Below are 22,643 nucleotides of genomic sequence, written 5' to 3'. Positions count from 1 at the left end.
GGTAGGTGGAGGCGAGTGGTTACAAGTCAAAAGCAATGTTAAAGAGGTGGGCTTTCAGTCTAGATTTAAAGGTGGGCAAGATGTAGGGGCTCAGGAAGTTTATTCCAGGCGTAGGGTGCAGCAAGACAGAAGGTGCGAAGTGTGGAGTTGGCAGTATTGGAAAAGGGAACAAGTAAGAAGGATTTATCCATGGAGCGGAGTGTACGGGAAGGGGTGTAGGGAAGGACGAGTGTGGAGAGATACTGGGGAGCAGCAGAGTGAGTACATTTATAGGTTAGTAGAAGAAGTTTGAACAGGATGCGAAAACGGATAGGGAGCCAGTGAAGCGACTTGAGGAGAGGGGTAGTATGAGTAAAGCGACCCTGGCGGAAGACGAGGCGGGCAGCAGAGGTTTGAACTGATTGGAGAGGGGAGAGGTGGCTAATTGGGAGGCCAGCAAGAAGCAGATTGCAGTAGTCTAAACGAGAGATGACAAGGGTGTGGATGAGGGTTTTGGTAGAGTGCTCGGAAAGAAAGGGGTGGATTTTACGGATGTTGTAAAGCAAGAAACGACAGGTCTTGGCGATCTGCTGGATATGAGCAGAGAAGGAGAGAGAAGAGTCAAAGATGACCCCAAGGTTTCGAGCTGAGGAGACAGGGAGAATGAGAGAGCCATCAACAGAAATAGAAAACGGGGGGAGTGGGGAGGTGGGTTTGGGGGGAAAAATGAGAAGCTCGGTTTTGGTCATGTTTAATTTCAGGTGGCGTTGAGACATCCAGACAGCAATGTCAGACAAGCACGCTGAAACTTTGGTTTGGATGCAAGGTGAGATATCAGGGGTAGAAGGGTAGATTTGGGAGTCGTCAGCATAGAGATAGTAGAAAAAGCCATGGGATGAGATTAATGAACCAAGGGAAGAAGTGTAGATAGAAAAGAGGAGGGGACCAAGAACAGAACCCTGAGGTACGCCAACAGGCAGAGGGATAGAAGTAGAAGAGGATCCACCAGAGTGAACACTAAAGGTGCGGAGGGAGAGGTAGGAAGAGAACCAGGAAAGGACAGAGCCCTGAAATCCAAGTGAGGACAGGGAATCGAGGAGTATGCTGTGATCGACAGCGTCAAAAGCAGCGGAAAGATCAAGAAGAATGAGGATGGAATAGAGACCTCTGGATTTAGCCAGTAATAGGTCATTGTAGACTTTAGTAAGCGCAGTTTCGGTTGAGTGGAGAGGGCGAAAACCAGATTGCAGTGAGTCAAGAATAGCATGTGAGGAGAGAAAATCAAGGCAGCGGTGGTGAACAGCACGCTCAAGTAATTTGGAGAGAAAAGGGAGGAGGGAGATGGGTCGGTAATTAGAGGGACAAGTAGGGTCGAGTGAAGGCTTCTTAAGGAGAGGTGTGACCACAGCATGTTTAAAGGCAGTAGGGACAGTTGCAGTGGAAAGTGAGAGGTTGAGAATGTGACAGATAAAAGGAATAAGAGCAGGTGAGATGGCATTAAGAAGGTGGGTGGGAATGGGATCAGAGGAACAGGTGGTACATTTTGAGGAAGAAAGGAGAAGTGTAGTTTCATCTATAGTAACTTCAGGAAAGGAGGAAAAGGAATAAGGGGAAGGAGAGAGAGGGGAACAAACTAGTGGAGGGAGAGGTGGCGAGGTAGAGAATTCAAGGTTTATCTTTTGAACCTTGTCATGAAAGAATTCAGCAAGGGTCTGAGGAGATAATGAAGGGGGAGTTGGGGGAGGGGGCACCTTGAGGACAGAGTTCAATATGGTGAAGAGAAGTCGAGGGTTAGAGCCAAGAGAGTTGGTCAGTTGGATATAATAATCCTGTTTGGCGCGTAAAAGAGCAGATTGGAAGGAGGTCAGCATGAACTTAAAGTGTAAGAAATCAGCAAGGGCCCGAGATTTCCGCCAGAGGCGTTCGGCGGAGTGGGTACAGGAACGTAGGTAGCGGATATTAGAAGTCAGCCAAGGTTGGGGTTTTGTACGCCTTATAGGGTGGGTCATCAAAGGTGCAAGAGTGTCTAAGGCAGAGGATAGAGTATTGTTGTAAGAAGAAACAGCCTCGTTGACAGATGTGGATGGTGCCACAGTAGAGAAGAGGTTTGAAACATGGGAGGATAGAGATGAAGGGTCAATATCGTGAAGATTCCTAGATAAACTAGATAAGATAGGACGGGACTGGGAGGGAGGAGATTCAAGTGTGAAAGTTATAAGATGGTGATCAGAGACGGGAAGATCAGAGGCAAGGAAACTAGAGGGTGAACAGTTGGAGGAGAAGATAAGATCAAGATAGTGACCATTTTGATGAGTGGGGGAGGTGGAGCATAGTTGGAGATTAAAGGAGGATGTTAAAGCGAGTAACTTGGAAATATAAGAGTTGGAAGGATCATTAGCAGGAATGTTAAAGTCACCAAGGATGAGAGAGGGGGAGGAAGGATCATGGAAGAAGGCAAGCCAGGCATCAAAGTCACTGAGAAAGGATGAAAGGAACTTATCAGGGGGACGATAAATGACCGCTATTCAAAGAGGCAGAGGAGAGAAAAGGCGGATAGAGTGGACTTCAAAGGAGGAAAAACAGTGAGATTGAGGTGGAAGAAGGGGTTGAAATCTGGAGGAGGGAAAGAGAAGTAGTCCAACACTGCCCCCGCGACCAGCAGGGCGAGGAGTATGTGAAAAAAGATAATCGCCATGGCAGAGGGCTGCGACTGAAGCAGAGTCATCAGGGCAGAGCCAGGTTTCTGTTATGGCGAGCAGATGGAGGTGACGCGCGATAAAGAGGTCCTGGATGTGGGGGAGCTTTGTTACAGATAGAGCGGGCATTCCATAGGGCGCAAGAGAAGGGCAGAGAAGAGGAGGGGAGTAGAGGAATAGAGATGAGGTTAGAGAGGTCACGGTGAGATCTGTAGAGTTGGGATAATAGATGGTGAGGAGGGCCAGGATTGGGATCGATGCCACCAGCTGAGAGTAAGAGAAGGAGTAAAAGAGAGCGGAGGAGAGTAGGAGAGGTGTAGCCACGAAGGCATCAAAGGCGAGAGGTATTTAGGTGGAATGGGGAAGGCAAAATGGAGGGAAGAAAGAGACGGAGATTAAAAGCCAAGAGGGAAGAAGAGGGTAGGAGAGAAGGTGAGGTGATGAAGTCGATCGATGGGCAGTGAGTTCCTGTAGCGGAGAGAGGTAGGGGGTGAGGAAAAAGATTAGGAAGGGACAGGGAAAGGAAGAGAATGTGAATAGGGGCCATAAATGACTGAGGTACTTTAGCAACTGGGAAGAAGATTAGATTTATAGAGAAAAATGCCCCGGCGTGCAGCACCTAGAGCGGAGGCCCTGAGTGGATCGGAGTGGACCTGGGTGTCACCCCGGAGAAGGCTGTGAGGATATGCAGATGAGCTGCAAGTCCTCCACAGCACCTGAAAGGCAGCCGGTGGTAGAGCTGGGCACCTCTCAGCTGCGGAAAGGCTTACCAGGGGTTAGGCCGAAGCCAGCATTCCTCCCCTTGAGGGTCGCCTGGGAGTCACATGAACTGTAGAAGTCTCAACATCTGCCGAGCCGTGATCTGTTGACTCGCTCGAGCCAAGGACACTAGGGCCAGGAGATTGTCTGCCCTTGCCTGGGGGAGATAAGCTCCAGATGTCCGTGTGTCCAACAGTGCTCCAATGAATTCCAATTTCTGTACCAGAACAAGGTGGTACTTTGGATAATTGATTACAAACCCCAGTACTAGTAGTCGAATAGTCATCTACATAGACTGTAGAGTGCCCGCCTCTGAGGTGCTCTTTACCAGCCAATCGTCGAGATAAGGGAACACATGCACTCCCAGTCTGCGTGGCGATGCTGCGACAACTGCCAGACACTTTGTGAAAAGCCTGGGCGCAGACGCGAGACCAAAGAGCAGTACACAGTACTGAAAGTGCTGAGTTTCCAACCGAAATCGAAGATACTTTCTGTGAGCTGGGAGTATCAAGATGTGGATATAGGCATCCTTTAAGTCCAGAGAGCACAGCCAATCGTTTTCCTGAATCATGAGAAGAAGAGTGCCCAGGGAAACCAACCTGAACTTTTCCCGGACTAGGAATTTGTTCAGGCCCCTTAGGTCTAGGATGGGACGCATCCCCCGTCTTCTTTTGCACAAGGAAGTACCTGGAATAGAATCCCAGCCCTCCTTCACCTGGTGCAACGAGTTCGACCGCATTGGCCTTTAGAAGGGCGGAGAGTTCCTCTGCAAGTGCCTGCTTGTGCTGGGAGCTGAAGGATTGAGCTCCCAGTGGGCAATTTGGAGGCTTGGATACCAGACTGAGAGTGTATCCTAACCGGACTATTTGAAGAACCCACCTATCGGAGGTTATAAGAGGCCACCTTTGGTGAAAAAATATCAACCTCCCCCCAACCGGCAAGCCGTCCGGCACGGATACTTTTTCTGAGGCTACGATGCACTGGAGCCAGTCAAAAGCCAGTCCCTTGCTTTTGCTGGGGAGCCCTAGGGGCAACGCCGTTGACGGGAACGCGCATGCTGGGACTGAGCCTGAACCGGCTGCCGAGAAGCAGAAGTGTACCTACGCCTATTATAGGAATAGGAAGCACTCCTCCTCCCTCCAAAAAACCTCCTGGATGAGGAGGTGGTAGCAGAAGACGCCCAGCGGGAGAGAGAATCCACAGCATCATGGTGCTTTTTGATCTGATCGACCATGTCTTCTACCTTCTCTCCAAAAAGATTATCCCCCCAGCAAGGAACATCTGCCATTCGCTGCTGGGTCTTATGATCCAGGTCAGAGACACGCAGCCATGAGAGTCTGCGCATCACTATACCTTGAGCAGCTACTCGGGATGCTACATCAAAAGTGTCATAAGTCCCCCTGGCAAGGAATCTGTGACACGCCTTCTGCTGCCTGCCCACCTGGTGAAAAGGTTCGGCGAGCTCTGGAGGAAGTGCTTTAACCAAACTAGACAGTTGCCTAACCAAGTTCTGCAAGTGAATGCTCGTGTAGAGCTGGTAAGTTTGGATCTTGGTGGCGAGCATAGAGGCCTGATACGTTCTCCTCCCAAAAGAATCCAAGGTCCTCGACTCTCTGCCTGGGGGCGCCGAGGCAGTCTCTAGTACTCTTGGCTCTTCTGAGAGCAGAATCCACCACCATGGAATTGTGAGGAAGTTGGGCCTTCACCATTACAGGTTCTCCATGGACTCGGTATTGGGACTCGGATTTCTTGGGAACCACAGGATTAGAAAGAGGGCACGACCAATTCCGCATAAGCACTTCCCAGAGTGTATTATGCAGGGGGGCCGTTGCAACCTCAGCAGGCGGAGAAGGATAATCCAAGACTTCAAGCATCTCGGCCCTGGCTTCATCCACAACCTCCATAGGGAATGGAATGTCCTTAGACATTTCCCGTACAAAAGATGAGAGAGACTCTCAGGTGGAGATATTCTACTTTCAATTGGCGGAGTAGGATCAGAGGGGACCCCACATGACTCTTTCTCCGAAAGGTATCTGTGGTCTTCTTCCTCTTCCCATGAGCGCTCGTCATCGGACAAAAGCTCCCTAAGAGCAGCCCAAACCCGAGCCTGTCTCAACATCGAGGATCGACGACCTCAAGGGGGGTGTCGAGAAATTGACCCCTGCCTGGACTCCGGTGAAGCTTCCTCCACTGACATCGAAGGGGAATCGACCCGGGTGGCAGCCAACGCCGATACCGCAAGCAGTGCCAAGGGCGGAGACGTCACCACAGGCGATGGGCCAGATGCCGCCTCCGCAGTCGGTACAGAAGGCGCAAGCACCCCTGACAGAGAGGCAGACTGGCGCAGCAACCCTTTCAGAAGCTCTGGAAGAAGGACCCTGATACGCTCATCGAGAGCTTCCATCAGAAAAGCCTGGGGAGCCGGTGCAGGAGTCGGTTGCAGAATCTGAGGGGGCTCGAGAGCCAGTACCAGGCTGCCAGATGACCGACGCATCGGCACTTCTTGTATGGAGGGTGAGCGGTCCTCCCTGGAGCTCTTGGTACCATGCATGGAAGGAGAACGATGACAGTGCTTCTTAGCCTTTGCTCGATGCCTCGGTACCAAACAGGAGGACGTGGAATCCTCACGCCTCCTCGGGGACGGGATCCACAAAGCTTGGTCCCGGGGGCCCTGCATAGCAGTAGGCTTCGAGACAGGTAGAGAGCCGCTCGATGCGGTCTTTTGGCAGCCATTACCTGTGCTCTCGATGTCGATGCCGCCGACCTCGGTACCGATGTCTATGCAGACGTCGAAGGACCAGACCAATCAGAAAAGAGAGTTTCTCGCGTTGAGCCTGCCGAGACACCTGGGTCCGTTTCTTCATCAAACTGCACACCTTACAGGCAGCTGGTAGATGGTCGGGCCCCAAGCACTGAAGACACCACGCGTGGGGGTCAGTTCCTGAGATGGTCCGGTTGCACGGAGTACAACGCTTGAAGCTGCTGGGTGTCCTCCTTGACATGGAGGGAAAAACGGCAGTTGCGAAATTTAAACTGCTCGATGGTGCCAAGTAAAAAGCACAAAAAAGGGAAAAAACATAGCCCGACCAAGTGGCCTAAAGGCGGCAACAACGAAAAATAAGGAAACTTGAAAAGTTGGAAGAAAAAAAACTAAGAAAATAAGGGGAAAAAGCTTTTTTTTTTTTTTTTTAATTTTTAGTGAAACACTAAGAAATAAAATAAAAGACAAAAAGAAGCGGTAAATGCCGAAAAGATGAAATCTCTTGAGCCGGAAAAGAGCATGAGGAAAAACACAACTTTCCCTTAGCGCGGATGAAAAAGAACTAGTAAGGGCACGCTCGCGTCGCAGGCGGGAAGCTGCCCGTGCGACGCAGCGTTTGGGAAGATTTTCTTTTTGCTTTAAACTTGTTGCAGGTCTCCTGGGCCGTCGCAGATGACGACCAGTCATGAGAATATTCAGCCTGCTTGTCCTCGGAGAACTGAGCTCTCAGAAGGAACTCCCCAGAAGGAAAAGAGCACCAAAAAGAATAACTGGAACAAACTATAATAAAAAAACAGGTGCAGTTGTAATTCCAGACGGAAGAAATCTCAACGATCCCACTGTTCCTGGGTGGGCTCGGGAATGGTCTGGAGAGACTCAAGGAAAGCAAATTAGCAAGTAAGACCTAATTTCTCCTTCCTTATCATCTTCTCCAGACCATTCCTTATAAGTGAAAAGTACCAAAGCAGTACTCACCGAGGGTGGGAAAGACCCAGAGCAAGATGGACGCCCCAAAGGAAGCATCCTGTCGTGCCTACACGTCTAACCTGTAATGCTTGACAAAGGAATGCAGTGAGGACCAAGTCGCCGCATTACAAATGCCCTGTGGCGGAATGAGAGACTGTTATGCCCAGAAAGAAGCCTGCACACATGTAGAATGCGCCAAAAGAACCGCAAGCACCTGTTTCCCCAACAGCAGGTAAGCAGAAGAAATTGCCTCCTTGATCCAACACGCGATGGAAGCTGCCTCCCCTTTTCAAGGGCCCCCAAACAAGACCCAGAGGCAGTCAGACTTGTGAAAGTCCGCTGTCCGAAGCAAACAGCACCGCAACGCCTGACGAACATCCAACTTATACAACCGAGGGACTCATCCCCCAGGAAGGAAAGCAAGGAAATAGACTGGTTGACATGAAACGGAAAAATCACCATAAGATGAAAGGAAGGAAGTGTCAGTAACAACACCGTCTCCTTGGAAAGGACCAGAAATGGCTCATGACAGGACAGAGCCTGCAACTCGGAAATACACCGCGCCAAAGTGATAGCCACCAAAAAAAACCACCTTAAGCGTAAGATCCTTAAGCGTAGCCTGCCCTAAGGGCTCAAACAGGGCTTGACCCAAAGTTGACAGCACCAAATTCAAGTCCCAGGGAGGGACCACCGAGCGCACAGGAGGCTGCAATCGCTTAACCTCTTGGAAAAAACGAGAGACATCCGGATGAAGGGCTAGCGATTTCCCCTGAAGCGGACCCCGAAAACACACGAGCGCCGCCAACTGAACCCAAAGAGAGGACAGCGACAATCCTTTCTCCAGACCTCCCTGTAAAAATTCTAGTAGATGACCAACGGAGGACCTCAATAGCTGTACCTCCCACTCTTCGCACCAAGCCTCAAAAACACGCCAAACCTGATCATAAGACAAGGAAGTGGATCGCTTCCTGGAACTCAAGGGTATGCACCACCACAACCGAGTAGCCCTTCTTCAACAGTCGTGCCCGCTCAACAGCCAAGCCATAAGCGAGAATCCAGCCACCTCAGGCATCCGGACGGGTAAGCGTCTACCTGCAATTGCACGAGATCCGCATACCATGGTTGATGCAGCCAAATCGGGACCCACCAGAATCATGCGACCGATGTGACCCTGGATACACTGAAGAACCCGACCGGGCCGTTTTTCTAGAGATTCTGGGAGAGCTGTTGCGTCCTTCTCTGGTACCGGGGGTGCTTGCGCCACCGGTACCGTCGAGTGAAGTGACGGCTGGCCCCTTGCCTGAGGTGAGATCTAGCTATGGCCGCCTCCTAGGCAGACTCCCCAACGACGTTGGCGGAGGGAGCTTCGCCGGTGCTGGCGAGGGAGTCCACCTCTCGACGCTCCTACCTTGGCCATGTTTCCACGGAGTCGAGTCGGGCACAGCTTCAGACGCAGGTTCGTGAACTTGTGTCTGATACCGATGGTGAGGCCTCGTGGGAGGAGGAGGAGGACATCAGATATTTCTCTGACGAGGAGTCTGATGGCCTTCCTTCTGACCTCACTCCCTCTCCTGAAAGGCAGCTTTCTCCTCCCGAGAGTCTGTCTTTCGCGGCCTTTGTCCGGGAGATGTCTACGGCCATCCCCTTCCCGGTGGTTGTGGAGGATGAGCCCAGGGCTGAAATGTTTGAGCTCTTGGACTACCCTTCTCCACCTAAGGAAGCGTCCACAGTACCCATGCATCATGTCCTAAAAAAGACATTGCTGGCGAACTGGACCAAGCCATTAACTAATCCCCACATTCCCAAGAAGATCGAATCCCAGTATCGGATCCATGGGGACCCAGAGCTGATGCGCACTCAGTTGCCTCACGACTCTGGTGTGGTGGATCTGGCCCTAAAGAAGGCTAAGAATTCTAGAGAGCATGCTTCGGCGCCCCCGGGCAAAGACTCCAGAACCTTAGACTCCTTTGGGAGGAAGGCCTATCATTCCTCTATGCTCGTGGCCAAGATTCAGTCCTACCAGCTCTACACGAACATCCATATGCGGAACAATGTGTGACAGTTGGCGGGCTTGGTGGACAAGCTCCCTCCTGAGCAAGCCAAGCCGTTTCAGGAGGTGGTCAGGCAGCTGAAGGCGTGCAGAAAATTCCTGGCCAGAGGGGTATTTGATACCTTTCATGTTGCGTCCAGGGCCGCTGCTCAAGGTGTGGTGATGCGCAGACTCTCATGGCTGCGTGTCTCCGACCTGGAGAATAGGATCCAGCAGCGGATTGCGGACTCCCCTTGCCGAGCGGACAACATTTTTGGAGGAAAAGTCGAACAGGTGGTAGAACAGCTCCACCAGCGGGATAACGCTTTCGACAAATTCTCCCGCCGGCAGCCTTCAGCATCTACCTCCTCAGGTAGACGTTTTTATGGGGGAAGGAGGGCTGTTCCCTACTCTTCTGGTAAGCGTAGGTACAATCCTCCCTCTCGCCAGCCTGCGGCCCAGGCTAAGCCCCAGCGCGCTCGCTCTCGTCAGCAGCGTGCGCCTCAGCTAGGCCCTACGGCTCCCCAGCAAAAGCAGGGGACGAGCTTTTGACTGGCTCCAGCAGAGCATAGCCGACATCAACGTATCCGTGCCGGGACATCTACCGGTCTGGGGGAGGTTGAAAGTTTTTCACCAAAGGTGGCCTCTTATAACCTCCGACCGTTGGGTTCTTCAAATAGTCCGGCAAGGATACACCCTCAATTTGGCCTCAAAGCCTCCAAATTGCCCATCGGGAGCTCAGTCTTACAGCTTCCAGCACAAGCAGGTACTTGCAGAGGAAATCTCCGCCCTTCTCAGCGCCAATGCGGTCGAGCCCGTGCCATCCGGGCAAGAAGGGCTGGGATTCTATTCCAGGTACTTCCTTGTGGAAAAGAAAACAGGGGGGATGCGTCCCATCCTAGACCTAAGGGCCCTGAACAAATATCTGGTCAAAGAAAAGTTCAGGATGCTTTCCCTGGGCACCCTTCTTCCCATGATTCAGGAAAACGAATGGCTATGCTCTCTGGACTTGAAGGACGCCTACACGCACATCCCGATATTGCCAGCTCACAGGCAGTATCTGCGATTTCAGCTGGGCACACGTCACTTCCAGTACTGTGTGCTACCCTTTGGGCTCGCCTCTGCACCCAGGGTGTTCACGACGTGCCTGGCTGTAGTAGCAGCAGCGCTTCGCAGTCTGGGAGTGCACGTGTTCCCTTATTTCGACGATTGGTTGGTGAAGAACAATTCCGAGGCAGGAGCTCTACAGTCCATGCAGATGACTATTCGACTCCTGGAGTTACTGGGGTTTGTGATAAATTACCCAAAGTCCCATCTTCTCACAGTACAGAGACTCGAATTCATAGGAGCTCTGCTGGATTCTCGGACAGCTCGTGCCTATCTTCCGGAGACAAGGGCCAACAACCTGCTGTCCCTCGTCTCCCGGGTACGAGCGTCCCAGCAGATCACAGCTCGGCAGATGTTGAGATTGCTGGGCCACATGGCCTCCACAGTTCATGTGACTCCCATGGCTCGTCTTCACATGCAATCTGCTCAATGGACCCTAGCTTCCCAGTGGTTTCAGGCTGCTGGGGATCTAGAGGACGTGATCCACCTGTCCACGAGTTTTCTCAAATCCCTGTACTGGTGGACGATTTGGTCCAATTTGACTCTGGGACGCCCTTTCCAAATTCCTCAGCCACAAAAAGTGCTGACTACGGATGCGTCTCTCCTGGGGTGGGGAGCTCATGTCGGTGGGCTTCACACCCAGGGAAGCTGGTCCCTCCAGGAACGCGATCTGCAGATCAATCTCCTGGAGTTATGAGCGGTCTGGAATGCTCTGAAGGCTTTCAGGGATCGGCTGTCCCACCAAATTATCCAAATTCAGACAGACAACCAGGTTGCCATGTATTACATCAGCAAGCAGGGGGGCACCGGATCTCGCCTCCTGTGTCAGGAAGCCGTCAGCATGTGGCTGTGGGCTCGCCGTTATGGCATGTTTCTCCAAGCCACATATCTGGCAGGCGTAAACAACAGTCTGGCCGACAGGTTGAGCAGGATTATGCAACCTCACGAGTGGTCGCTCAACTCCAGAGTAGTGCGCCGGATCTTCCAGGTGTGGGGCACCTCCTTGGTAGATCTCTTTGCATCTCGAGCCAACCACAAGGTCCCTCAGTTCTGTTCCAGACTTCAGGCCCACGGCCGACTGGCGTCGGATGCCTTCCTCCTGGTTTGGGGGGACGGCCTGCTGTATGCTTATCCTCCCATACCTCTGGTGGGGAAGACTTTGTTGAAACTCAATCAAGACCGAGGCACCATGATTCTGATTGCTCCTTTTTGGCCACGTCAGATCTGGTTCCCTCTCCTTCTGGAGTTGTCCTCCGAAGAACCGTGGAGATTGGAGTGTTTTCCGACCCTCATCACACAGGATGAAGGGGCGCTTCTGCATCCCAACCTCCGGTCTCTGGCTCTCATGGCCTGGATGTTGAGAGCGTGGACTTTGCCTCTTTGGGTCTGTCGGAGGGTGTCTCCCGTGTCTTGCTTGCTTCCAGAAAAGATTCCACTAAGAGGAGTTACTTCTTTTTATGGAGGAGGTTTGCCATCTGATGTGACAGCAAGGCCTTAGATCCTTGCTCCTGCCCTACACAGACCCTGTTTGAATACCTTCTGCACTTGTCTGAGTCTGGTCTCAAGACCAACTCTGTAAGGGTTCACCTTAGCGCAATCAGTGCATACCATTACCGTGTGGAAGGTAAGCCGATCTCAGGACAGCCTTTAGTTGTTCGCTTCATGAGAGGTTTGCTTTTGTCAAACCTCCTACAGTGTGATGGGATCTCAATGTCGTTCTCACCCAGCTGATGAAACATCCTTTTGAGCCACTGAACTCCTGCCATCTGAAGTACTTGACCTGGAAGGTCATTTTCTTGGTGGCAGTTACTTCGGCTCGTAGAGTCAGTGAGCTTCAGGCCCTGGTAGCCCAGGCCCCTTACACCAGATTTCATCATAATAGAGTAGTCCTCCGCACTCACCCTAAGTTCTTGCCGAAGGTAGTGTCGGAGTTCCATCTGAAACATGTCAATTGTCTTGCCAACATTCTTTCCCCGTCCGCACTCCTGCCCTGCTGAACGTCAGCTGCACACATTGGACTGCAAAAGAGCATTGGCCTTCTATCTGGTGCGGACACAGCCCAACAGACAGTCCGCCCAATTGTTTTTTTCTTTTGATCCCAACAGGAGGGGAGTGGCTGTGGGGAAACGCACCATTTCAAATTGGCTAGCAGATTGCATTTCCTTCACTTACGCCCGGGCTGGGCTGACTCTTGAGGGTCATGTCACGGCTCATAGTGTTAGAGCCATGGCAGCGTCAGTGGCCCACTTGAAGTCAGCCACTATTGAAGAGATTTGCAAGGCTGCGACGTGGTCATCTGTCCACACATTCACATCTCATTACTGCCTGCAGTAGGATACCCGACGCGACAGTCGGTTCGGGCAGTCAGTGCTTCAGAATCTGTTTGGGGTTTAGAATCCAACTCCACCCCCCTAGGCCCATGTTTATTCTGTTCCAGGCTACACTCTCACTTAGTTGGATAAGTTGTTAGGTCAATCTCAGTTATGTCCTTGCCGTTGCGAGGCCCAATTGACCATGTTTGTTGTTTTGAGTGAGCCTGGGGGCTAGGGATACCCCATCAGTGAGAACAAGCAGCCTGCTTGTCCTCTGAGAAAGCGAATGCTACATACCTGTAGAAGGTATTCTCCGAGGACAGCAGGCTGATTGTTCTCACATACCCGCCCGCCTCCCCTTTGGAGTTGTGTCTTCCCTTGTCTTTGTCTTGCTACATACGGGACTGACGAACATGAGCCGGTTCGGGCGGGAAGACGGCCGCGCATGTGCGGTGCGCAAGGGCGCGCGGGGCTAGCAAAGGCCTTTGCTAGTGAAGTTTCTGATTGGAGGGGGCTGCCGTGGACGTCACCCATCAGTGAGAACAATCAGCCTGCTGTCCTCGGAGAATACCTTGTACAGGTATGTAGCATTCGCTTTAATTTATATTCTGCCTAAAGACTAGGGAGATCACAAAAAAGCCTCCATAAAAATTTTAACAAACTTCAACAGCAAACATAAAAACACACAAAATAAACCGCAAAATCTGTTTGCACTGTGCCTACACTATGGGGCTCATTTTCAAAAGTTCTGTAGTACCTGTGGTACTTTGTGTGTCGAAGTGCATTGAAAATGAGCCCCTATCCCGCACTCCAACGGATATGCCAAGAAAAACAACAATATCTTAAATTGGACTACATTTCTAGCAAGATGTAAATATCCAGGTAAATTGTTCCACAAACATGGTTTTTAATGATTTATTGTGCATCTTTAGTGGGGCCCCATTACAGATAAACACCTTTTAATAGGAATAAAGCAAATGTTTGTGAATCCTGATTCCTCTGCATATCCTGGAGAATTTGACAGTATTGGTTTTAGAGTTATGCACTCTTAAAGACCTTTCAGTGTTTGTGTGTATATACCTTGTGTGTAAATAGATTATACTATTAAGTTTGCTCTTCACTTTGTTTTAGACTGTGAACCAGAAGAACTGACAGATTGGTGTGTGGATGAAAAATGTTCCTTCTGTAACTTAAGAAAAGAAACGGTTAATGTAAGTATAATCTAGCACACTGTATTCAAATGGCTTTGCTCCACAATTTTTAGGATAAGAAAGAATGAAGGTTTTTTTTCATGCAAATATTTTTTACCAGTCCATGTTAAATTGAGCAGAATTGAGAAAACACTTTTCCATAGCGTCCCACAGATCAATCCAGAGACTGGTGGGTTATGTCCCTCTGCCAGCAAGTGGAGATAGAGAGAACTTCCGAGGTTCACTATATGTGGTCATGTGTAGCCACCTAAACCTCAGTATTCTCTCTGTCTAGCAGGTGGAGGGTCATAACTCTGCAGCTCTTGATTCTGGGCTCCTCACCCGTTCCCTCGGGCCGAGTTGAGCATACCTTAGGGGGTTGAGGACTCACTGCGGTGGTGAGCAGGGTACACCTGGTGGTGCCAGGTTCCTCCCTTATTCCCCCTTCCTCACAAGAACCCGACTTTTTTGCAGCCTCACGTGAACCTTAAAAAGAACAAAATTTTTTGTCAGCATTGCACTCGTAGGAAGAAGGGCTTCGTTCTAGCTGAACGGTTCGTTGGGGTAAGTGCCTCGTTTCTGGGGGGGGGGGGGGGGGGGGTGTAGCCCTGGTACTTCAGCTGTAGCACATGGCAGCTCCCTCAGAGACAGTTAAACACTGCTCCCAGTGTGGGAGCCGGAGAGCAGCGTCGGGAGCATGCTCAGCCTGTCCTCGCAGCTCCATGGCTGGAGAGCGAGTTTCAGAGGCATAGGACTGCTCGTTTCTCGGTGCGGAGTCAGTACCACCTTTGATCTGCCGGACCTGCTTCTTCCCGCCCGGCAGCCTATGATTTGGCGCAATTTCGTGAGTGCCGCTAGCATTGTCATCCGCGGTCTCCTCGGCACGCGTTCCCGCCAGCTGGCAGATGTGGTGTGTTTCGTAGCTCTGGGCACGGGAGACACAGTGTGTGTATGGGATGGGGGGGGGGGGCGTGTGTTCGGAGGTAGATGATGGCCAATTGTCAGGAGTTTCCTGTCTGGCACAGTCAGATTCATTGGAAGAGGGCGAATTGGCCTCAGAAGGGGGAGATGATCCCAATGCGGTGTGTTTATTCTGCCAGGAAGAGCTCCCAGCTCTGATAGTGTGGGCCATGGAGGTTTTGAACATCTCCGTTCCAGACGGCAGTCTCACTGCTTCCGTAGCCCCCTCTATTATGTTGGGGTTGAAGCTGCCCCCCAGGACCTTTCATATTCATGAGGCAATGAAGGTGCTCATCGCAGCTCAGTGGGACACGCTGGAGGCAGGGTTGCGCGTGGCCAGGGCCATGATGCACCTCTATCTGCTCTTTGACGCAGAACGGGAGGCTTTCCGTCTGTCCACAGTGGATTCCTTAATCACTGCGGTTACTAAGAAGACTACGTTGACTGTAGAAGGCGGCACAGCTGTTAAAGATCCTCAGAACAGGAAGTTGGAGTCTTCCTTGAAGATGTCTTTTGAGGTGGTGGCGTTGTGTATGCAGGCTTCCATCTGCGGTTCATATGTGGCCAGGGCTTGTCTGTCCTGGGTGCAGAAAGCAGCCTCCCCAGAGGAGCTCGTTGAAGTTTTGCCTTCGCTCGAGGCAGGCTTGGCTTGTCTAGCAGATTTGCTTTATGATCTCCTTCGAGCCTCGGCTAAGGGGGTTTCTTGCTCGGTAGCGGCTCGCCGCTGGTTGTGGCTTCATCACTGGGCAGCAGATAATGGCGACTAAATCTCGTTTGGCTCGCTTGCCATTCAGAGGCAAGCTTCTGTTTGGGCAGGATTTAGACAGGACTGTCAAGGACCTTGGGGATTCTAAAGGCCATCGTTTGCCTGAGGGTAAGCCTCGTTCTGGTCCTCATTTGGGCAGCTCCCGGTCCCGATTCAGGGGTGCTCGCAGTTATTTGCTGGGGCAGATCTGGGTCTTTTGCGAAACTGCGATTTCCTCAAAAGCAGCAGCCGTTTCGTGGGGAACACCTCCCCGGCGGTGCTTTTTTGAGACCAGCCGTGGGAGCTCGTACCCAATGATGGGGACTTGGCCCGTCTCCCGGTGGTGATAGGGGGACGGCTGCCCCTTTTTCTCGGAGGATGGGCCGGAGTGACATCAGACGATTGGGTCTTGGAGGTCATCCGGGACAAATATAAACTGGAATTTTATTGAACCCTGGTAGCAGCGGTCAAGGAGACTAAGAAATCTGGTCCAGCTCGGGGCAGTAGTTCCCGTTCCTGTGGAGCATCGGGGTTTAGGCCGCTACTCTATTTATTTTGTGGTGCCCAAAAAAGGGGGGGTCATTCCGACCAGTACTTGATCTAAAGGGCGTGAACAGAGCTCTTTGAATACATCACTTTCGGATGGAAACCCTTTGGTCAGTCATGGCCGCGGTTCAGCCAGGGGAGTTCCTCACCTCTCTTGATGTCAATGAGGTTTACTTGCACATTCCCATTTGGCCGCCACATCATCTATTTCTTCGGTTTGCGATCCTGGGCCGACACTTTCAGTTTCAGGCCCTGCCTTTCGGCCTAGCGACGGCACCTCGGACTTTTTCCAAGATTATGGTGGTAGTCGCGGCTTATTTGAGGCAAGAAGGAGTGTAGGTGCACCCTTATCTAGACGATTGGCCGATAAGAGCGCCCTCCTTCCAGGAGAGTGTGCAGGCGACAGACATGGTCATGAGTTTACTGCTTTCATTGGGTTGGATAATCAACTTGGACAAGAGTCAGTTAGTTCCTTCTCAATCCTTGGAATATCTTGGATTGCTGTTCGACACTCGGTCAGGCAGGGTGTTTCTGCCGGAGAATCGGGCACGGAAGCTCCAGTCCAAGTTCATGCGGCCTCTTCAGAAATCGCTTTTGAGTCTGTGGTCCCCCTTGTCAGAGGATTACGCTATTCAACGTCCCTGGGAACCGTATGCTAGGCTAGCTGTGCGGTGGTGGGTTCGCCACAACAAGCTGGGGCTGGGAATGCCTGACAGTTGTGGACTGGGTGGTTGTGACCACAGATGCCAGCCTCTCTGCTGAGAGCGATTCGGCTGGCTCTTCAGACCTTTTGCTCGATTCTGATAGGAAGGCCGGTTAGAGTTCTTTCTGACAATGCGACTGCGGTAGCTTATGTCAACCGCCGGGGGGGGGGGGGGGGGGGCACCAAGAGTGCTGCTTTAGCCAAGGAGGTGTCACTTCTCTGTCTTTTGGTGGAGGGGCGCTTGCCCATAATCTCTGCGGGTCACATAGCGGGGGCGCTAAATGTCGAGGCAGATCTTCTAAGTCGTCACGTGCTGGACCTGGTGGAGTGGGAGCTCTCCAATCTGGCGTTCTCGCTGATCACGGTACAGTGTGGAGTTCCTGCCATAGACCTCATGGCACGGGGGGTCAACGCGAAAGTGCCTCAGTTTTTCAGCATGGGGGATCCTCTCTCTCAGGGGATCAATGCGCTTCTTCAGCTGTGGCCCCTGTCCGATCTCCTGTATGTGTTTCCGCCGTGGCCCATGATAGGCAGATTAATAGGGCGTGTGGCTCGTCACCAGGTCGGGTAATTGTAGTGGCTCCGGACTGGCCCAGGCGTCCGTGGTACCTAGATCTGGTTTGTCTTCAAGTCGACAATCCGTTGCACCCGCCAGCTCGTCGGGAGTTGCGTCAGGGTCCAATCGTTATGGAGGATCCCTCCCTGTTTGGTCTTATGGCCTGGCTATTGAGAGGGCAAGGTTGAGAACAAGGGCTATACAGACAGTCATTGCCACTATGTTAAGGGCTAGGAAGCATTCCACTTCTACAGCTTACGCTTGAGTGTGACGGACCTTGAGTCATGGTGTGAGGTGGCAGGTCTCGCTGCAGAGTCTGCTTCGGTAGCTTCTATTTTGGCCTTTTTGCAGGTTGGCCTTGAGAAATGCCTATCCTTGAGTTCCCTGAAGGTTCTGGTGGCGGCCCTTGCATGTTTTAGGGGTCCTCTCTGGCCTCGCACCGGACATCATTCGATTTCTACGGGGAGTGAATCATTTGCGCCCGCCTCGTGCCTCGATGTTTCCAACATGGAATCTTAATTTGGTGCTGCGGGCCTTTGTGGCCTCCATTTGATCCTCTGTCTCTTTTGTCATTGAAGGACTTGACGTTGAAAACGGTGTTTTTGATAGCTATTTCCTCGGCGAGGAGAGTTTCGGAGTTGCAGGCTTTATCCTGTAGAGATCCATTTCTCTGTTTTACGAGTAACTCTACGGACGGTTCCTTCATTTCTACCGAAGATTGTGTCACGTTTTCATGTAAATTAACAACTCTGTCTTCCCACTTTTCGTAGGGAGGACTATCCTACGGAGTTTCGAGCTCTAAGGTGTCTGGCCGTGAGACGGGTTCTCGTCAGGTACTTGGAAGTTACAAATGACTTTCGTCGTTCGGATCATCTGTTTGTTCTGTTTGCTGGTCAGAAGAAAGGGCAGCAAGCCTCTAAGGCCACGGTTGCTCGCTGGTTAAAAGAGGCTATTTCTTTGGCTTACATCTCTTCAGGGAAAGATCCTCCCCGCTCATTTGCGAGCTCATTCCACTAGAGCACAGGCCATTTCTACGGCAGAGTCGAGGTTGGTTTCTTTGGAGGAGATTTGCAAGTCGGCAACTTTGTTGGCTTACCTTTTCAAAGCACTATCAAGTGGATGTAACAGCGCGTTCTGATGCCACGTTTGGGGCTTCAGTCCTGCAAACTGGGATCTCTGTGTCCTGCCCTACTTAAGAACTGCTTGGGTACGTCCCACCAGTCTCTGGATTGATCCGTGGGACGCTATGGAAGGTACAATTAGTTCTTACCTGATAATTTTCTTTCCATTAGTCCCGACAGATCAATCCAGAGGCCCACCTTAAGATTTACTGCTGGTATTGTTTGTTGGTTTTCTTGTTTGTGTTTGTTTTATGGTTACAGGTTAGTTGTTCTTGGTTCAACAAAGGTTGGAGCGAATCTCTTTACTTGCTGTGAGCTGCATGAGTTCCTCCCGCGTTAGCGGTTGCAGGGTGTTTTTGGTATTTCTGAAGGCAAAGGAATAAGTGGTGATTTGAAGATCCATGTGGCTTTGGCATCGACAATACTGAGGTTTAGGTGGCTACACATGACCACATATAGTGAACCTTGGAAGTTCTTTCTATCGCCACCTGCTAGCAGAGGGACATAACCCACCAGTCTCTGGATTGATTTGTCGGGACTAATGGAAAGAAAATTATCAGGTAAGAACTAATTTTACCTTATAAATTTTGTTTCTAAATATAAGCTGATTAGAATATATTGTGAAGTTAAAATATTTTTGATCAACAGTTTTGATTTGGGGTATTATGAGAAGCCGTTATGTTGCCAAAAATTTAATATTACAAGCTTAAGCTTTGCATTACAAATACATATGCCTGCTGACTGACAGGGTACAGAGCAGGTAACCAGATACCTGATATCTCCTTTGTTGCATTTCTCCACCCATTGCAATTGCTACCACTGCCAATCCAAGCCAGAAATATTGTGCATCTGTTGCTTCTTCCCCTGATCACCAAAATCTATACCTACCTGTGCTGCTGCTGCCTCTGCTACAACCACTCTGATCATTAAAGATATACATTTTTTGTACCATTTTGTAATAGTGTGTGTTTCATTTAGTGTGAACTTAACGATGTTTCCTTATCCAGCTAGACCAGTTCAGACCAGTGAGTTATGTCACTCTACCAGCAGAGAAGCTGAAGATTCCAGTGACATCACTGGAATAAAGGGTAGTAGTGCAGCTTAGTATTTCTCTGCCTCTACTAGATGGTGAAGGTTGGATTGGTGCAACAGGACTTTTTTTGTAGCAGGCCTGACTCCCCTGGGCACAGTCAACAGCCTGTATGGTCTCCCAGGGTTGTCAAATCATTCTTTCCCCGGATTGAGCCTGGAGGAATTTGTTGCCTCTCTGTTTCGCCAGTCCTTGGACTGTGGTCCTTTGTTCAATGTGGCTGTCTGGTGCAGGTCCCACAGAGCCTCTGCTCCCCCCCCCCCCCCCCCCCCGCACAACCTCTTATATATTTGATAGAAAAGAAAAAAAAAAAAAGGACATGACCTTTCTCCTAGGAGGGGGGGGGGGGGGGGTGGCATCAGGAAGCAGTGGCAGTGCTTACTCAGGTCGGGTACTGGAGCATGCTAACTGGCAGGTGCTGTGGAATCTGGCATTTAAGTATTGCTGAAAGCTCCTACTGCCCTGCATATGACTGAGAAGCTTCGGGGGAGGCATCAGGCAGCTCCGGGAATCTACTGTATCAACCACTACTAGAGCTACCGGTCTCTGTTCCTACTGCAACTTCTAAATTTTTGTTAGGAATGGCAACCAGTTTGTCTGGAGGCAAGAGCTATTTTCTTGGTCATGTTGGTGTTTCTTCCCCTTATGAAGAGGAAAGTTGTTCAAATGATATTAGACAATGGCACAGTGGTAGGTTATGCCAACAAGGGGGAATCAAGAGTGCAGCTCTGGTATAGGAGATCAGTTGTGTGTGCTGCTTGGTAGAGGGTAGCCTGCAAGCACTTTTATTACTACTACTAACTAACATTTCTAAAGCGCTACTGTCTCACATAACAAAGGTAAAGAATGGCCTTCTAATTGGTAGTGGAATGGTTGCATCCCAAGGCTTCAGTTGTCAGAGCACCATGGTTCCTCAGTTCTTCAGTTGCAGAAAAGTGCACAGAGCAGCCAGGATCAGTGGACTATTACAGCCCTGGCTGTGCAGGGGGAGTGTCTATATGTCTTCTTCCCCCCCCCCCCCCCCCCCCCCCCCCCAAATAACCTGGTTACTCAAGAGCAGGGATTCTCAACCCAGTCATCAGGATACACCTAGACAGGTGAATTTTCAGGATAACCACAATGAATATGCATAGGATAAATTTGGATACAATGGAAGCAGTGCATGCAAATTTATCTCCTGCTTATTTGTTGTGGGTATCCTGAAAATTTGACTGGCTAGGCATGTCCCGAGGACTGGGCTGAGACCTCTGCTGTAGAGGACTGTCAAGCATTTGTTTTTGAGCCATCCTGATGGTCTTGGAGGCCATGGTATGCGGATGTGTCTTCTGTTTGAGTATCCCCCTTTGTAGTTGCCATGGGGTCCACATCTGCTTGTTCATTGCCCAGTTTGAATTTTGCTTTGAATTTGCATCTGCAGCTTACTGGATTGCCACGGAATATTTTCTCATTAATTTGTGTATGTAAAAAAAAAAAATAATAATAAATCTGTGGTAATAAAACTATATATGCAGTGTAATGCAAGGTCCAGTAGTGCTCATGAAGGATCCGTCAATATCTAATTTGTAAACATTGCACCTATAAAGTGGTTGTCTTAAAAGGTGATCAACCTCGGTGAACAACTGTTTTGTTTTAAACGTTGTTTCTCCTAGGACAAGCAGACCCAATGTATTCTCATATGTGGGTGACATCATCCAACGGAGCCCAGTAGGGACACTGCCTAACGCATAGCTTTAGGAAAGTTCTGGCAGCGTCCTATCGTGCAATCGCAGATGCCTTCCATCTGATGCATGGGTACTTCAGTCTTTTCTTTTCCGTGGAACTGGGAGGAAGCATCTTTGTGGTCTCCCTTCACCGCAGAACTGGCCTCCCTGTGTGGGTTTAGCTCTATTTTTTTTCCTCAGTATTTCCCTTGTCTTCCTTATTTATTTTTTTTTTGTTTCATTTTTTTTTCTCGGGCCTTTAAGGTTTTTTTTTTTTTTTTTCAAAGCTCTTTAGGCCCACTTGGGCCTGAGCACCGGCCTCAGTTTGGGTCTAGCTCCTTTTCCTTACCTTCAAAATTGGCCACTGTTCTTAAGAAAAGAAGACCCCCAGTAGATTCAAAAACACTACAGTACACGTGGTGGTTATGCAGGGGAAACAACTACATGTAGTGTATTGTTTTGTTTAGTATGGTTCCATTTATATTATACAGATTGTTCATTTGGTTTTATGTGTAATGCACCTTTTATGTAATTATCCTTATGGTATCTTTATTTTTTGAAACCTTCATATATTTATATTTTTATATCTGTAACTATTCATATGTTTTAATTGATGGCACACCCATTGTCTGTATTGTTCTAGACTCCTGGGACAGGCGTTCCATGTCGAGTCTCCAAGGAGTATTTGTTGCAATAAACACTGTGTCTGAAGATCTTTTGACTCCCTCATGTTAGTGGAAGTGCTGTTTGTTTTAACCTACTCCACTAGACTTTTGAAAGTGTGACTAATGTAATCAGGTGATTTCATGCATTGGGTGCTTGGGGCCTAACTACCAGGCTGATTCTTGTTCTCTCCATTTAAAAATGCAGTTGACACAGCACGTCAGATCCAGCAGGAGAAACGTTTTGGCTCCTCAAAGGCTGGTCCATTGACATTGGCACCAGAAGCAACAACCTTAATGGCTTCCCAAACTACCTCTACCACTGGGAGTGCACCGTCATCGAGGGAGGTTTCCTCCTCCTCCCTCAGTATCGGGGCGCTGATGGAAGGACCCGGGACCGGTCAGCATCGGACCAGACACCAAGGATTCATACAAGTTTGATGTAGTCGTCTTCAACACCAAGGGACCATGATACGATGTGTCAAGGAAAGCCTAAGAAGCATCAGTCCTCATCAAAGCACAATACCAGAAGTGCCAGTCTCCAAGGAGTGTCAGCACCAGGAGGATAGTGGAGCTGCTGTTGCGCCAGTCTGCGGACAGTCAGGCTTCTGCTACAAAACTGGCTCCTGTCCAGGCTGTCTCTGGCCTAGCTCCCCAGCCTTTGCTGATCCTTTTTCTCGGTGAACAGTACCGGTCCATACTCGGGGGGGGGGGGGGGGCGGAGGGAACCTGGTGTTCCAGCTGCACTCCGCTCAGGCATT

The 22,643-nt window shown here is 50.3% G+C and overlaps 1 protein-coding gene across 2 annotated transcripts in view; it reads left to right on the top strand.

Annotated features, from left to right (window-relative positions):
- LCORL (ligand dependent nuclear receptor corepressor like) overlaps positions 1-22,643 on the top strand; it is a 286,137-nt gene that overhangs the window by 34,014 nt on the left and 229,480 nt on the right. For both annotated transcript variants that reach the window (XM_030191226.1, XM_030191230.1), the window contains exon 2: positions 13,741-13,820. The gene's annotated coding sequence lies outside the window, so the exon portion shown is untranslated. The remainder of the gene's footprint in view (positions 1-13,740; positions 13,821-22,643) is intronic.

This window comes from Microcaecilia unicolor, chromosome 2 (genome assembly GCF_901765095.1).
Source record: "Microcaecilia unicolor chromosome 2, aMicUni1.1, whole genome shotgun sequence".
NCBI classification, from domain to species: Eukaryota; Metazoa; Chordata; class Amphibia; order Gymnophiona; family Siphonopidae; genus Microcaecilia; species Microcaecilia unicolor.
The sequence above is the reverse complement of the archived record's forward strand: the minus strand, read 5'-3'. Positions and strand labels throughout refer to the sequence as shown.